Here is a 16,811-nt window from a genome sequence, read left to right on the forward strand (position 1 = left end):
GAGTTAATCAGCATTCTACCGTCACCTACAATGATGCCTCGATACAAACAAAAAATTACTGACTTTAACAACTGGCTTAGTTTCTGCTGTCATTCCAAGGGGATCTAGTACCCAACAGCCTGGCATTACATGACTGACAAACCACAATGTTTGAAAATGATGGCCTGCATCTGTCTCTCTTGGGCTTCAGGCTCCTGGCAAAGGCTCTTGCCTCCCCCATAGGGCCTTTTTAGGCAATGCCATGAGGTCAAAACTACCAACATGAAAATTTCATCAAAACGTAAATTAAAGGTCATGCTGCTAAATGCTAGGAGTCTAAACATGAAACTGCACTCATTGCAAGCATTCTTAACCCTAGAAGATACTGACATTTGTGCAGTCACAGAAACCTGGTTTAAAGCCGTGGAGAGCACCCCAGCCATAGTAGGTTACTCATCCTGTCATTCATTCAGTCCCAAACCCTGGGCAGCAAAGCAAAAGAAGGTGGAGTTGCAGTATATATAAAAGACATACACACTTCCAGGCTGGTCAAACAGTATGACACAGAGGAGACACTCCAAGTGAAGTTAACCAATAAGACCCCTATTCAAATCATAGATAGCTGCATGCTTCCAACTTTGACTCAAGATGCCCACTCCACCTATCTGGACCTCTTCAAATCTATCAGAATTCAACCCTTACCCTGACCGTGGGTGACTTTAACTATCCAACATGCCAAAACACAAATGCCAAGAGATTCCTTGATTTAGTCAATGCAAATGCCTTGGACCAGTTGGTTGACACCCCCACAAGTTTTGAAAATATCTTGGACTTGGTATTAACCAACATTAGTAACCACTGCAACATCTCTACAGTGTCATCATCCCTGGTAAGATCTGACCACAAAGTGGTCACTTTTGAAGTCACCATCTCCCCAACCCCCCCTCCCACAGCTAGCGTAAAACAAAAAAACTTCTCCAAAGCTGATTACAACCTCCTGAAGGAAGGTATAACCAATTTCACAGCCCCATCCATAAGAATTGGCACATATATCCAAACCTACACCAAAGTACTATATGAGCATTTATATAGCTGCATGGAATCAGGAATACCTGACAGGATGAAACCATCCTCCTCAAGGAAGAGTAAACCTGTCTGGTGGACATCCGCAATAAATAAACTCTATAATAAAAGGAAAAAAATTGCTGTTCAGGACCAAGAAGAGCAGGTGACTAATTGGAGGCAATCTCTCCTTAGCCTGAACAAGCAAATAAGAGCACTAGTGAAATCCTCCAATGCAAACTTTGAGTCCAAACTGGCCACATCTACTAAAGACAATTATAAGGCCTTTTTCACATATGTCTGCAATCTCAAAGGAAGCACTCAGACTTGCTCAGAGCTGGTGGTCAAGAACACCACATACACAAATGCTGTAGATATAGCCAACCTGATGGCAGACAGGTTCAGTGAAAATTTCACCACTCTGTCCCCCCAACAGTAAATCAGAACATCCCCAGCACCTGCCCCCCTCCCCTTATCTCTAGGGAGCAAGTCATCACTGCCCTCGCAAAGGTAAAAAATGCAGTCTCCATGGGACCCGATAACATCCCTGGCTGCATCCTACATGAACGCAGGCAGGAACTTGCAACACCATTAGGCACCCTATTCAACCAAAGCCTGAGTACTGGCTTCAACCCAGCTGAGTGGAAGACTGATAGTGTCATCCCTTTGCACAAAGGTGGAGTGTCCACCAATCCAGGAAATTATAGACCCATCAGCCTAACTAGCCTGATCTGCAAGGCCATGAAGCAGATTATCATGGACGTCATTAACAAGGGTAGTGGCAACCTCCAAACACTCGATCCCACACAGTCTGGTTTCGTCAATGAGACGTCATGTCTGTTAAATTTGGTCAACTTCTTTGAGCTAGTCACCAAAGCCATGGACGAGGGGAAGACGGTGCAAAATGGCTACCTTGACCTGGCAAAGCCTTTGATACTATTCCCCATTTTGTTTCATAAACATTTCTTGCTCCTGAATGAAAACTTCTGTCATACATTTAGTGTTGAGATTTTTAAGCAGGTGTGCACACCTTTAAACTAATACTTTGTTGAAGCACCTTTTGATTTAATTACAGCATTCAGTCTTCTTCAGTAGGAGTCTATCAGCATGGCACATCTTGACTTGGCAATATTTGCCCACTCTTCCTTGCAAAAGTGCTCCAAATCTGTCAGATTGCGAGGCCATTTCTTGTGCACAGACCTCTTCAGGTCACCCTACAGATTTTCTATTGGATGTTGGTTTGGCCTCTGGCTGGACCATTCCAAAACTCTAACTTTCTTCTGGTTAATAGCCATTCTTTTGTTGATTTGGATGTATGCTTGAGGTCATTGTCATGTTGAAAGGTGAAATTCCTCTTCATCTTCAACTTTCTAGAAGACACCTGAAGGTTTTGGGCCAAAAGTGACTGGTACTTGGAACTGATCATAATTCCCTCCACCTTGACTAAAGCCCCAGTTCCAGCTGAAGAAAAACAATGACAAAGCATGATACTGCCACTACCATGCTTCACCGTGGCTTGGTGTTCTTTTGGTGATGCAAAGTATTGTTTTGTGCCAAACGTATCTTTTGGAATTGTGGCCAAAAAGTTCAACTCTGGTCTCATCCGACGATAACACATTTTCCCACATGCTTTGAGAGACTTGATGCAGTTTTGCAAATTTTAGCTGGGCCTGGATGTTTTTCGGTGTAAGAAACGGCTTCTGTCTTGCAACCCTACCCCATAGTCCAGCCATATGGAGAATATGGGAGATTATTGTCACATGTAGTACACAACCAGTACTTGTCAGAAATTTCTGCAGCTCCTTCAGTGTTGCTGTACATCTCTTGGCAGCCTCCCAGACCAGTTTTTGTCTTGTCTTTTCATCAATTTTGGAGGGACATCCAGTTCTTTGAAATGTCACTATTGTCCCATGTTTTCTCCACTTTTTGATGACTGTCTTCACTGTGTTCCATGGTGTATCCAATACTGTGGAATTTTTTTTGTACCCTTCTCCTGACTGATACCGTTTAACAATGAGATCCCTTTGATGCTTTGGAAGCTCTCTGTGAACCACGGCTTTTGCTGTAGCAAGCAACTGAGTAAATGTCAGGAAAATCCTACTAGGACAGCTGAACTTTATTTGGGGTTAATCGAGTCTCTTTAATTGATGACACATGTGTACCCAAGAAAATTGAATGCTGTAATTAAATCAAAAGGTGTTTCAACAAAGTATTAGTTTAAGGGTGTGCACACCTATGCAACCAGCTTATAGTAAATGTTTTATTTTTTATACGTTTTCCCCTAACAGATTTGTTTGTTTTTCCATTGAATTGTACAGGTTATAGGTCACATTAAAGGTGGGAAAAGTTTTGAAATGATTTATTGTGGTTTCATTTTTTGTATCCCAAAAACCTGGCATTTTAACAGGGGTCTGTACACTTTTTATATCCACTGTATGTATATATATATATATATATATATATATATATATATAAATTCCTTGCTGCACTTCACTAGTAGTCATCCCTTTCATCAGAAAAAAGCTGTGATGAAAGGACTACTAGTGAGAGCTGCTAGGATGGCTTCTTCTGATACGGACTTTCTCATAGAATGTGGATTATTAAAAAATATGTTTTTGAAGAGGGGATACCCTGAATACCTTTTTGAGCAAGTTCTTTTTGAAGTTTGTAACAAAAGAACTTATGGGCATTTTAAACCATTATTGCAAAAAGGTTATTGTCAAATACAAGACCCCTTTGATATACAGATAGAAGGGAATAGTGGTAATAAATTATGTGATATGGCACCCATATTTATGACAACATTCTCTACGGATGCTAAAGAGATAAAAAATACTATCTTTAAGAATTGGGGGCTTATTGCTGAGAATGCTAGCATCTGTAAAATCTTTAGTTGGTTGCCATGCATAACATATAGAAGGGGTCCTAACCTAAAATGTCTTTTAGAACTACAAAATACAGGGTATAATGGTAAACATGGAATGTATAAATGTGGTGGATACCAGCAGTGTCCATATATTAAGATGAGCAATAAGTTTACTATTAGAGGTAAAGATTACTTTGTAAAAGGTAAATTTAACTACGAGACTAGGGGTGTTGTCTATGTAACAATATGTTAACAATGCCAATCATACTACATAGACAAAACAGAAAGGCAGTTGAAACAAAGGATTTATGAGCATTCATATAACATCAATAAGAAAGTAACTGCAAATGCTTTAACAAAACATTGCATTGAGAACCCACCCACAATTTTTTGTTCACAGTCACCCGAGAATTAAAAAAGAACCCTAGGGGAGGCCCGTGGGAATTGAAATTGGAAGAGTGTGAGCTTATGTGGCAGATTAGGATGAATGCCAATATACCACCTGGGTTAAACGAGTATGTTTCAATTAAGTGCATTTTAAAACTAAAAGCATTAGATACATGAAAAGTCTTTTATTGTAAGCTGTAAGTGGTATCTAAACCAAGTCTCTTAAGGCTAACTAATGTTTTAGGGCATTATTATTATTTATTCTTTGGCATTAATTTTATGGCATCATTTTAAAGGTTGTTTCATATTTTAATAGATTATTTGATTATGTGGTTTTTAAAATATTTTTTATGTGATAAATTGATATGTATAATGTAAAAATTGTATTTGATGCCTTTAAATTAATTTGTATTAGTAACTGATAATTGCATAAATACTATTGAATTTTGGGTAAACTTTGTCTGATGAAGTCTGAGCACTGTTTTAGATGAAAGCACTTACTGTAGTAAAGCTTCTGTGAAATGTTCAGCCTATACATTTGTTTCTTTTTGTTTTGATCAAGTATTGTGTATCCCAGCAGAACATGCGGTGTTGCTCCCCCACCCCCAACACAGCAGTGTTCCCTTATAACTGGTTTAATGGTAACTCATCAGTGTCATATCAGCTGTCCAGGCAGTCTCAGGACAGTAACATAGAAACTGGTCACACATCATATGTCTTACTTAATGCAGGAATAACAACGTACATATTTATGCAGGTGACTGTTTGATGAATGACCTCTCTCTGTCAGGCTGCTTGTGTGGCTCAGTGGACTAGGAAAATTAGCATGTGTGATGGTATTGATGGTTCTAATCTAGAAGTATCCATTTTTTTGGATGTGAGGTAGTATTATATTGTGTTTTACAGACTGTTAGTCTGTGTGTGATGTATTATTGTTGTAACCTCTGTCACATATTAATTACATCAGACAGCTTTAGAACATCATAAACAATTGGAGTCAAGTGCAGCAGTGCAGAAACAGTGAGAGATGTCATTGTCTGTAACACACAAAATCCTGGACAAGAGTACAGGTAGATGTGGGCTGGAGTCAGTTTATAAGTAGTGAAAATCCCACTGGGCATGCTCATACACTTAGTTAAACAGAGTGCAATTCTGTTGCTAATCACTCAAAATGGTCTGTTATATATAGATTAAACAGATTGCAATTCTGTTGCTCCTCACTCAAAATGGTCTATTATATATAGAAATGTCTATAGATACATAAATATATGTATACATATTTGTCTGTCACTATCTGTATATATACCTATTAATAGCTCTATATATATATATATATATATATATATATATATATATATATATATATATATATATATATATACACACACACATGCATCTCTGTCTCTCCCCATATATCTACATAACACATATGTGTATCACACACACACACACACACACACACACACACACACACACACACACACACACACACACACACACACACACACAGCTACATTTATATATACATCCCTGTTATAAACATAAATATATAAGTTTATATGTGAGTGGATGTCTGTATTGTCCTACATACCCTGATAATGATGAGTAAAGCTGCACTGTGACACATATATAATGTTGTTCAAAGGATCAAAAGTAAGTTCTCAATAACAGATAATATAATTACTTACAGACCCATGTACCTGTTGAATGTCACCATACATGCACCAACAGGTGAACAGGAGGTGTATTGTATAATGCTGTTTATGTACACATTGATAGGGCACATTGTTGCTGCTCACCGGCTTGCCCATCCAAATGCAAACAGCCACATATTGCCAAAATGGCATCTGTAGCCACATAGCTAGGATAAATAACAGTTATCTGACTGCTACGCTACTAGATGCAGATAACAGTAAGAAGCAATATCACTCTGCAGGTCACAGATGCTGTTCAGCATAAGCCTAGTTTATGTTATCCATAAGTAGTTAGCCTGCAGTCATGTATAAAACAAATATCAGCCATGGCGTGTGCAATAAGTACTGTGATTTATAATGTGTAAGACTAGGTAGGTAGGGGTTCTAATTTCACTCCAGGCCACTTGGGGTGTGTGTGTGTGTGTGTGTGTGTGTGTGCATGCATCTCCCTGCAAAACAACTGTGAATCCCTCATTGACTACCAAACTGCAATGGTTCTACACATTTTAGCCCTGTAAGTTGATTCCGACCTCCAAACTCCTGTCTTCTACAAGGCCTGCTGATGTCAAATACCTTAAGACTACCATCTGCCATTTTAAGGGTCTATATCACATTAGTGAAATTCCAAAATATCGAACACCATAAGCTTGAACTTGAAATTTCAAAATGTGATAACATTGAACACTCAGAATAATGAATTTTTTCCCATGGAAAAAAAATTGCTGTTCTGAGAAACATACACACAACACAAGCACACCAAAATAAATAATCCATATACATACACTTAACAAAACCCTACTTCAAGCCCTACACTTAACCATGCATACATTTCTATCTGACCACTAACTTTAACCCACACCCTAACCTTAAGGTCCGTAACTATCTCACACTTACCCTAAGAAACTATACACAAACAAACTAATTAAAACACACACATACACTTAACAAAACCCTACTTCTAACCCTAGACTAAACCATACATATTTTCCTTCTTATCCACTTATCTTAACCTGCACCCTCACCCTAAGGTCCATAACTATCACAACACAGTGGTGGAAATAGCGAAGCCATGGAACGGCCCACCAAAATCTTGCCCTAGGTAAGAATTCGATGTTCCGCGGCTTCGCTATTTTTAACCTTCAATGTAATGGTGTCGATATTATAACATTTGAACTTTTGCAACTTCGATGTTATAATGTAGACCCCATTTTTATATCAGACTTCGTCCACGACATGTGTGATATGTATTGTGATCTATAGTGTGTAAAACTAGATAGGTAGAGGTTTTATTCTCACTGCACCCCATTTAGTACATGTGTGTCTCCCTACAACATAAGTATGATCATCTCACTGACTTAGAAAGAGGTATGCCTGATCAAAACAAGACCTGCTGATGTCATCAAGCATAAAATGTCCTAAAGAGATATTAATAGCAGACTTGAGGTGTGGCGCATGCATTATATACTGTGATATGTAGTGCGTCCCATTAGATGGGTAGGTGTTCGAATCTACTTGCAGCCAACTTGGAGTGTGTGTGTGTGTGTGTGTGTGTGTGTGTGTGTGTGTGTGTGTGTGTGTGTTGTGCAGTGCTCTGTAAACATTAATTGCAAGTGGTACTATCCTCAATGTAGCAAGTTTTGTGTGTGTGAATGTTAGAAAATTTTACATCAGTGTATGGAATCATAGGATCATTGAAGTTTAGTAGCATAATGGCCCTAGAGCCCTTACAATCCTAGCCAAGTTCTTAACCTTATTTACATTATAAGCACATATTGCACCTGTCCATGATGGACACAGGCAGAAGCCCTGTGGTGAAATGACAGTCACCTAGCCAATCATACAGATGGGATCTAACGAGGACCAATGATGTGCTCTGTTTGCCATTAGGCAGAATTCTGTTTTAAAGGTGTGTCAAAGTCTGCTATTCAGATCTCTCCCACCAGTATGTATTAGTAATGTCATATACTAGGTTAATGTCCTTACAGTGAGTAATCTGTGTACCATGCCACCTACAGCATTTTCAATCAAGCAGGATCAGACATTGCCTCACATGCAAGGCAGAGATCACCTCTGAGTAGCCTATATGCTACAGGCTACAATTACAGTGATTTCAGAGGATCCCCATTGGACAGATACTGAAGACATGAAGTTGCCTTGTGAGGGACCATTGTGTTGTGTGCAAGTGCCAGTAGTGCTTGGAAAAGTACATGATAAAATGGCCATTGCACTCAAATATTGGTGTGCTGAAGGAAGAGTACATAAAGTTTATGACTACATCAATTTCAGGAGATAGTGCCCTCAGTTATGACATATGATTCCCTTCTTACCAGTGGGGAGAAATGGTGATTTGAGGTAAAGTAGGTGTAAACCTGTGTGCCCAGGTCTATCACCCCTGAGTATGTACATCAAGTGTTGTTACTGATGTGCTACTTACCAGCAACATAGGTGTTACCAGTGGAAATGATGCTACATATATATTTGCATGGAGTTTACAGGCATGAGTATGTCAACAGGCATTTGTTCATCAATGCTGTCTTGTAGGATATTGACATAAATTACAGATTCTATGACCGCTCACAGTTTGCAGGCATAAGCCAACCTTGTCAGCCACAGACATTCCGTTTGTGCTCGTACTGTGGCTAAATGGACTCCAAGCAATAGAGGACCCAGGACTGAGCCCTGTTGAACACCGCTGGTTACAGTTTAGCTACTGGAGGCAGATTCCCCTATTCTGAGTAAGTGCTCCATCAGTGAGCAACTTAGTGACCCCTATAATGATATTACCATTGATGCCTACCTGGGAGATTTTGTCAATGATGCCTGAGTGGGAGATAGTGTCACATGGCTTGGCTAAGTTCAGGAGGTTGCATGCCCTGATGTCCCCTCATCCAGGTCCTTGGTCACTGCCTCAGACATGTCCACCAGGTATAACAGCCATGATCTTCCTTTCAGAAATCCAAACTGTGTAGGGTCAACTGTTTGTAGATTACATATATCTTTGCTGATCAGTTCCATGATGATTTTCCCCATAGGCTTACAGATATGGCTACTCAGGCAAATAGGTCTATAGTTCTGGTAGTTGGTAGATGCACCACTTCTATGCAAGGGGATAACAGTTGCCATTGTCTAGTCAGCTGGGATGCAGCCAGTGGTTATACTATGATTGCAAGGTGTTACCAATGGTGTTAGTAATCCTTGTTGTATCCCATGTAGGGCACAGCCTAGGATGTTAGCATGTTGGATAGATGCTGTGTTGCCTCCTTAGGGTGGCCATTTATGACCTGCTCTGTAGATATAGAAGGTGTGGGACATGTTGTAGGGATGCCACGTGGCACATGTGGTGGGGATAGGGGAGTGAAGTTGGCTCAGAACCTGTGGGACAGCAGGGTAGCTATGACTATAGACTCATATGTGATATCATTAAGTATGAGTTCACTGACAATCTGGGCCTTTCTTTTGAGGTTCCATATGTAACTACACTGTGTGTTGTGGTTGTCCTTTGTGGGGGAGGAACACTTTGTCAAATACTGTTTCTGCACTATGTCACAATGGCACTATGTCCTTGTTTTAGCTGAGGAGGGTGTGCTTCCATTTTAGGAGGACTTCCTCACTCCAGCTGTCACACAGCAATGTCCACCTCTTATTGTCCAGCCTGCTAATGGCAGTTGTCCACCAGGCAGGTTTGCTGTGCCATGAGGAGCTTGTTTTCCTCCTGTCAGGTACAGCTGAGTCTATGCAGTTGTACTGCTGCTTACATAAAGCATTGGTATAGAGCTCTGCATACTTGCCTGACTCATCTGAGGGTGAGATGCAGTCAAGCTATATAAACCATTCCATAGGAGGTTATAAATTGCTTTGTTGAAGTTTATTACTGTATTTTCTGCAGGGGGTGTAGGTGTACTACTTACTTTTAATGAGACGTATCTGTGGTCAGATCTCACCAGGGAGGACCTCACAGTGGAAGGGCTGCAGTGGTCATCTATATTGGTAAACACCTGATGCACTACATTGGCTCCCCTTGTGGGGGTGTCTCGCCATTGGTCCAGGGCATTGTAGTTAAGGATGTGGACTAACCTTTGGGCAAGTGATCTTCAGCATGTCTAACCAACACAGTTGATGGGTACTTACTGTCACAGCAAACCATGGTGTACTGATGTATCTTGATAGACACAAGTAGATTCAAATAAGCACAAGGGGAGTTTGGATCTATGGAGCTGCTCATTTAGCTGGCAATGGCTAGATTAGGTGCTCTTCCAGCAGTAAATAGCACCTGCAGTGTATCCAGGAAATCACACTGTTTCACCAATCTGGATGTGTATCTGTCTTTAATGAATATGTATACACCACCTGCATTACCTTGCACATTGTCAGTTTGAGGTCTGAATATGTGGAAGGACGTGTAGTCTTGTATGGCTGTGGTGCTGTCCTCAGCCTTGACCCAGGTGTCTGTGACTGCACAAATGTCTGCATATTCCAAGGTGGGAACACCTTCCACAGAGTGGCTTTAGTGTTGCCATTCCTAGTGTGTAGCAGCATAACTGTGATGTTGTATGAAGATGGTGTTCTCACTGGAAAGTTTTCCCTTCAGACAGTTCCTGTAAGATGCATTGTGGGGGTATCAGCAGCCTTGGCCAGTACTCAACATCCCAGGGGTGACAGATGAAGATCATTTCTGGCAAAGCATTGAGGTTTATTGAGCAAGTCATCCCAGGTGGACATATAGTGGATGCCATTACAATGACACCACCTTCTAAGGCAATTATTGACATCCATCATTTTCCGTGTGTATTGAGCCATCATCCTAGGTGAGGGTCAAATGCAGCTGAAAGCTATGAGCATATCCATGAGAGACACAGAGTGTCTAAGCTCAGTCATATGTCTGCAACCCGTCTGGTGACACATATCCCAAGCTGTACACACCAGCAAGAACAATGATATCATCATTACGTTACCTGACATTCATTGACGTGCATCAATGTGTGGTATGGCATATTGTATTAACCCACAGACAGTTAACTGTGACCTTTCCCATATGTAGCCTGGTGACAGGGACAGAAATGTGTCTCGTGATGTAATCACCTATGAATAATAGGCTTGATTTTTGTGGTTTGCCTCAGGTGTTTGACTGGTGATACTGTGGTGCATGAGCTATTATTTTTACTGTGGTCTCCAGAGGTATGATTATGTGTACTGAGTTTGCATATAGTTTTCTCAGGTATCTGTTTGGGAATGTATCTGGTAAGGAGCTCCACACATGCAGGTGTGTGCAATGTGGGTGTGGGTGGAGCAGGAGGTGAGCTGTGTATGTTGGTAAAGTGCTCATTCCCATATGTACTGACTTGCGTGTGAGACACAATGGAATCAAGATTTGTAATACAGTCACATCTCTCACATGTTGTGTTTGTGTGGCATAGAAGTAGAGGGGTTGGGACACTTTCCACATCTCATCAGCAGTCATTGATAATGCCATTAGCAATACAGTCATGCTTGTGTGTACGTCACAGCAGGCCATCGTTAAGCAGTGTCATGAGAGATGCTGAAATATAACATGTTGTCACCTTTATGTAGGTCCCCTAAGGTAATGCAGAACCTGACAGTGTGCCGTAACATGGTTGTATGATTACAATGCTTTCCATACATGTGGCCCCTGGATTAACCATAATCCTGTTATTAGGCTTGGTCCCAATACCATAACTGCAAATGTGACACTGTGCACGTCCAGCAAATTTAGGGATATGCTGCTACCCCCTTTAGGTTGACAGCCTGAAACACAGTGTTTGTAGGTACTCCTTGCATTGAAGATGTGAATGTCCATGGATGCACAGAGGACTTGTTCAATTTAGCAGACATTACTTTGGTCTTGCAAGTCTACAATACCTGTCAAGCAACCAGACAGCAAACTGGATGTTGTGTGACATGATGTGGGAACACAGACATGTGTTCCGGGTACATAACTATACAGTATGACATACCTAGGACATGTGGCAGGTGGACAACATTTGGCCAAAGGTGACCAGTCCTCTACAGTAGACCTCAGAGCCATGTCATGCAGATATCCTCCATTAAGCTGTTGAAGGGCAGGATGCATGATTTGCTCTGAAATTGTCACCTAACATGGATTACCGCCAATGTGGTTCTTATTTGAGCAATCTTGGACATCTATGTCACCAGATTGCACATTATAGTGTGACGCAGCTGTGCTCCTAATCACCATCAGGTCAGTACTGCCAGAACTGGAACAGAAGACATAATACATGCAAAAGTCAACTGATTGCTCAGGTTGCTAATCAAAGCATCTACCTGGAAAAGGGTATGTGAAGCCTACAGAGCCTTGCATGATGTGGGACAACTATGTGAATGAACAAACAGGCTGTGTCCTGCTTCTCATCATGAGCTTTATAGAAACATTTTGCTTCTGCTGACAAAAAAAGTATAGGAGTATAGTATTCCAGGAGAAAGTGGTTGTGGTGAGACCAACATAGTAGTAGCCAGGCACCAGCAAGTCAGGGGACTCCCCTGCTTTCTGCATTCTTCACAAGGTAATTGTGTCCTTTTAGTACACACTGCTTGAGTAGTGTCCAACTGCAGAATACCTGTGTAAAACCTCCCAAATTAACTTCACAAGATGTATGTATTACTTTTCCCTCTATTGTTTGTCTGTGCTCTGTAGAGACAAAGAGACCTTGTATGACTATTTTCTTGGAAAATATGATGGAAGTAACTGCAATACTTAGCTGCACAGAGGACAACTAGCATGCAGTGCCAAGCACTGTCCTCAGATCTCTCAGTTGTCTGATATTTAAAGCAAGGAAATCAGTTATCATGGAAATGATCAGTAACAATGTCATACATCTATAGACACTGAACAAAACACAGTTTATTTTGATCAAGAGCAGATCATACCTACCCTAACCAGTGGACCTCAATGAGTGTTAAACTATGCAATGGATGATGGGAATATGACTCACTCCACCTACCATGGCCTGGAAAGGCATTTGACAATATTAGACCATTAGGCATTGCTGAAAAATTGTATAGGTTATTTACAAAGTAGTATGTCAGCTGGTGAAAAGCCAAGTGTCTGATAGTCATTATCGAGGAAGATAGTATTGGGTAGTCCACCACAACAATGAGGTCAGTCACCAGTGGACTTCCCTCAGAAATCCTTCATGGAGTACTCCTTCCAGCCTTTTCCTTCTCTGCAGTCACAAACACTGTCAGTGACCTCTGACTGACTACATTTGCAGATGATTGCAAATTAGGAGCTATTACTGAATCCCACACAGAACCAATAGTTATCCAGGATGAGCTAAGACACACATTTGGTTGTTGTCAGAGCCACTGACAAATAGTAAATGCCAAGGAATGCACAATACTATCCTTTTGGAAGTCATCCACCCCTGGAAAATATAGCACTGTCCGCACACCACATATAGTTGATCTATCACTCAGGGACTTATAGACTCAGAGAGTGATCTAGCCTTTGATTTTCACTGGTGGGTAAGATGTGGGGATTCATTCAGTTTGTACAACCTATAGAGAAAGGTATGGCATGTAAATTCCAGACTGCCATTGCTATACTGTATTTGGCACTCATCACACTCCTCACTGAATGCAATGGCACCTTTGGTATGTTACTACACAGGCATATAACAGCCACAGAGGTTCCATAGTAAACCAATACATAGTGTAGATAACATGTCCTATGCAGACCATGTCAAGGATGTAAATGTGTAGTCTGTTTCCTACATTCTTTGGAGGGGAGGTGTACGGCTGGCATATAAATGGAGGTGTCAGATCCCACTGTGTACCTGCTGAATATCCAAGAAAGGACTAACGCATGTATTACTGGTTCTACACACCTACACCTTCACTGTGGTATAAACAGTATATGCTGGAGAGACATGTATGCAACCCAGACACTACACTCTATATGTAACAAGTCCCCATCCATGTGCAGCACACTTCTGCTGTAACTCACATCAAGTGCAAGTTACACAACGGGATGTGGAACAAGACGATCATAACTGGTGTAGAACAAATGTCTGTAATGGACACAGGAAAATTGTAGATGTTCATCTCCCTTGCTACAGCTTCTAGATGTTATAGTTCCCAAAATCATGGTGAGACTTATCAAAAGTATCAGACCGTTTCAGAAATTAAGGATGCATGAGTAGGCTGAATGAAGCCATTGTCCTTGTTTGCCTGTTATACACATATGAACCTATGGAGCCATGCACCTATACTGCTGTACCTTTATGAAAACATTTTTCTTCTGTGCTGACATTCCATCCTGTGCTGCGACATTTATGGGTTTATTGTCACTGTGCATCCATAGGTGTCTCACACAGAATCCTGAAACTGAAACATAAAAAGGTCCATGAGACACACTTCATTGTCTAAGTATGCAGCCATTACAACATCCTACAATGTAAGGTACACTAAATAACGTGGTTTACTCATTACAAATGTCAGCATACAGTATCTGTCAGTGACCAGTACAAGTGGCATGCAAAAGGCAATAATGGATTACACAAATACATAGTAATTTATATAGTCACCCTGTGCATCAGACACATAGCTTCATTTCCCTGCATCGATGATGAGGATTACAGGGTTGTGGCACAGGTATCATCATTTGCACAGGGTGTTGTGTGGAGGTTCAGGAGGCCTAGGCTGACCCAATAGATTGAAAGCATGTGTGTGAATCAGGAAGGGAAGCAAACAAGATGGACCATGGAAAACTGCCATGTGTGTCTGTAGGTGACCTGATTGTGAAAGTGGTGTGTGAGTGTGTGTGTGAACACAGTCAAGCTCAGTGCTAGCACTATGTGTGTGTGTATGTTGGACAGCTTTGAACCATGCACGGTAGAGCTGAAAGTTCCAAAGGAAAAAATTAAACCAGCAGCTGTAGCATCAATATTTCTTTAATCTGATGGTAGTACAAACTACATATCAATCAGATAGAGTGAGTGCACAAACTGGTTTTGGCAAATGATTACAGTGCCTTCCTCAGTGTGAAATTAGTGAAATGCAATACACTCCTTATATAGTATTAATACAATCAATTAAAACCATTAATTATAAATGCTCGTTAAGTCCAGGAGGGAATAATCCCCCAAGTTTAATAATCAATTTCTTCTCTTTTTTGTTCAAAATATCATGCCAGCCCATTTTATTGGGCTAGGTGCTCTGATTTTATCAATAATAATAAAATTAAAGAAAGCACTTGGATGTAAAAGAGTATGTTTAAATAATGCATTAGTTATTTTACCATTTCCGATTTCACTAAGGTTCTCCTCCACCCTGAATTTTACAGGATGTGTGGGTTGCCCCACATAAAATGCATTGGTGGCATGTAGCCAAGTATATGACCCAGTCAGATTGGCAATTGGCATAAAATGATATGTCAAAAACCTGGCTGGTGTTCTGACTGCTGAAGGATTTGGATTTGACAAACCTATAACAGTAGGAACAGTGTCCACAGGGAAAACAGCCAACTAATCTGTCACCTAGGAGAGTTGTTTGTGACAATGGCATATCAGGCAGGAGATGCTTATAATGATTGAAGTATAAGCCTAAATTTTTACCTTTTTTGAAAGTGAAGGAACATCTAGTTGGTAACTTGGCAGAAAGTGATATTCCAGTGGCGATTGACACTATAAATCAATGAATCTGTATTTCTGCCGTATGTAGTTATGAAACAAATGGCAGAACCATCACTATTATTTTTGTCTTTATATTGGAGGAGTTCCTTCCTAGCCAAACCATCAACTGTATTGGAAGCCCGCTATACAAAACCTGCACCATAGCCCATATCGTTAAATCTCATAATCAGATCGTGTTTGTATATGTTATAGGTTTCTGCTTCAGAGCAGATCTATTTGCCATGAATAAACTGATATTTCTGAATATTTTGACAAATGTGAGGGGGATGAAAGCTGGTGGAGTGGAGGAGGTAATTATATTGGGGAAAGTTTTGGTGAACCTGAGTAGAAAGAGTGTTATCAATATTTCTACTTATACTAACATCCAAAAAAATGATGTTATTGAGATCATAATTCACTGTAAATTCAATACCCCATCTATTTTCATTGAGGTAATCTATAAACGCATGTAAATATTCAGCATCCGACCTCCACACCAACCAGCAATCATCCAAGTACCTCCTCCAAGTGTCTATTTCATCAAGGTAAATATTGTGTAATGGATCATAAATAATCTGCTCTTCAACATAAGCCATGAATAAATCAGCTTAGATTGGTGCAAAAGAAGCATCCATGACTGTTCCCTTGTTCTGAAGGAAGCATTCACCTCAATAGAAAAAGATGTTTTTGGTGAGAACATGTTCACAAAGGATAATAAGGAAAGTGTTGAAACCAGGTTGGTAGAGTTTGGATTTATATAACCAGTGTTCTAGCACATCTATACCAGCCCAATGTGGTATATTGGTATATATTGCTTTAACATCCAGTGTGCAGAGCAACCAACCTGGTTAAACTGTATATCCGAAATTAACCTCAGAAATTGCATGGTGTCCTGTATTTGGGCATGTACCCATTTGAGAAGGGACTTCAGGTGTCTGGTTAGGAAAATAGAGAGTGGTTCCATTAAAGAATTCCTACCTGAGACGATGGGTCTGCCAGGAGGGTTAGTAGCATCTTTGTGTATTTTGGGCAAAAAGTATATATATTGATGTGTCGGTTCATTCACTGTAAGATGTTGTAAAGTATTTTGTGAGATTATCCCTTCATTATTTGTGGATAATAAAAATTCATCAATTTGTTTCTTGAAAAATAGAGTGGGATCAATAGTCAAATGTG

This window comes from Protopterus annectens, chromosome 5.part0 (assembly GCF_019279795.1).
Source record: "Protopterus annectens isolate FY-2018-M chromosome 5.part0, PAN1.0, whole genome shotgun sequence".
In the NCBI taxonomy this organism is placed as follows: Eukaryota; Metazoa; Chordata; order Ceratodontiformes; family Protopteridae; genus Protopterus; species Protopterus annectens.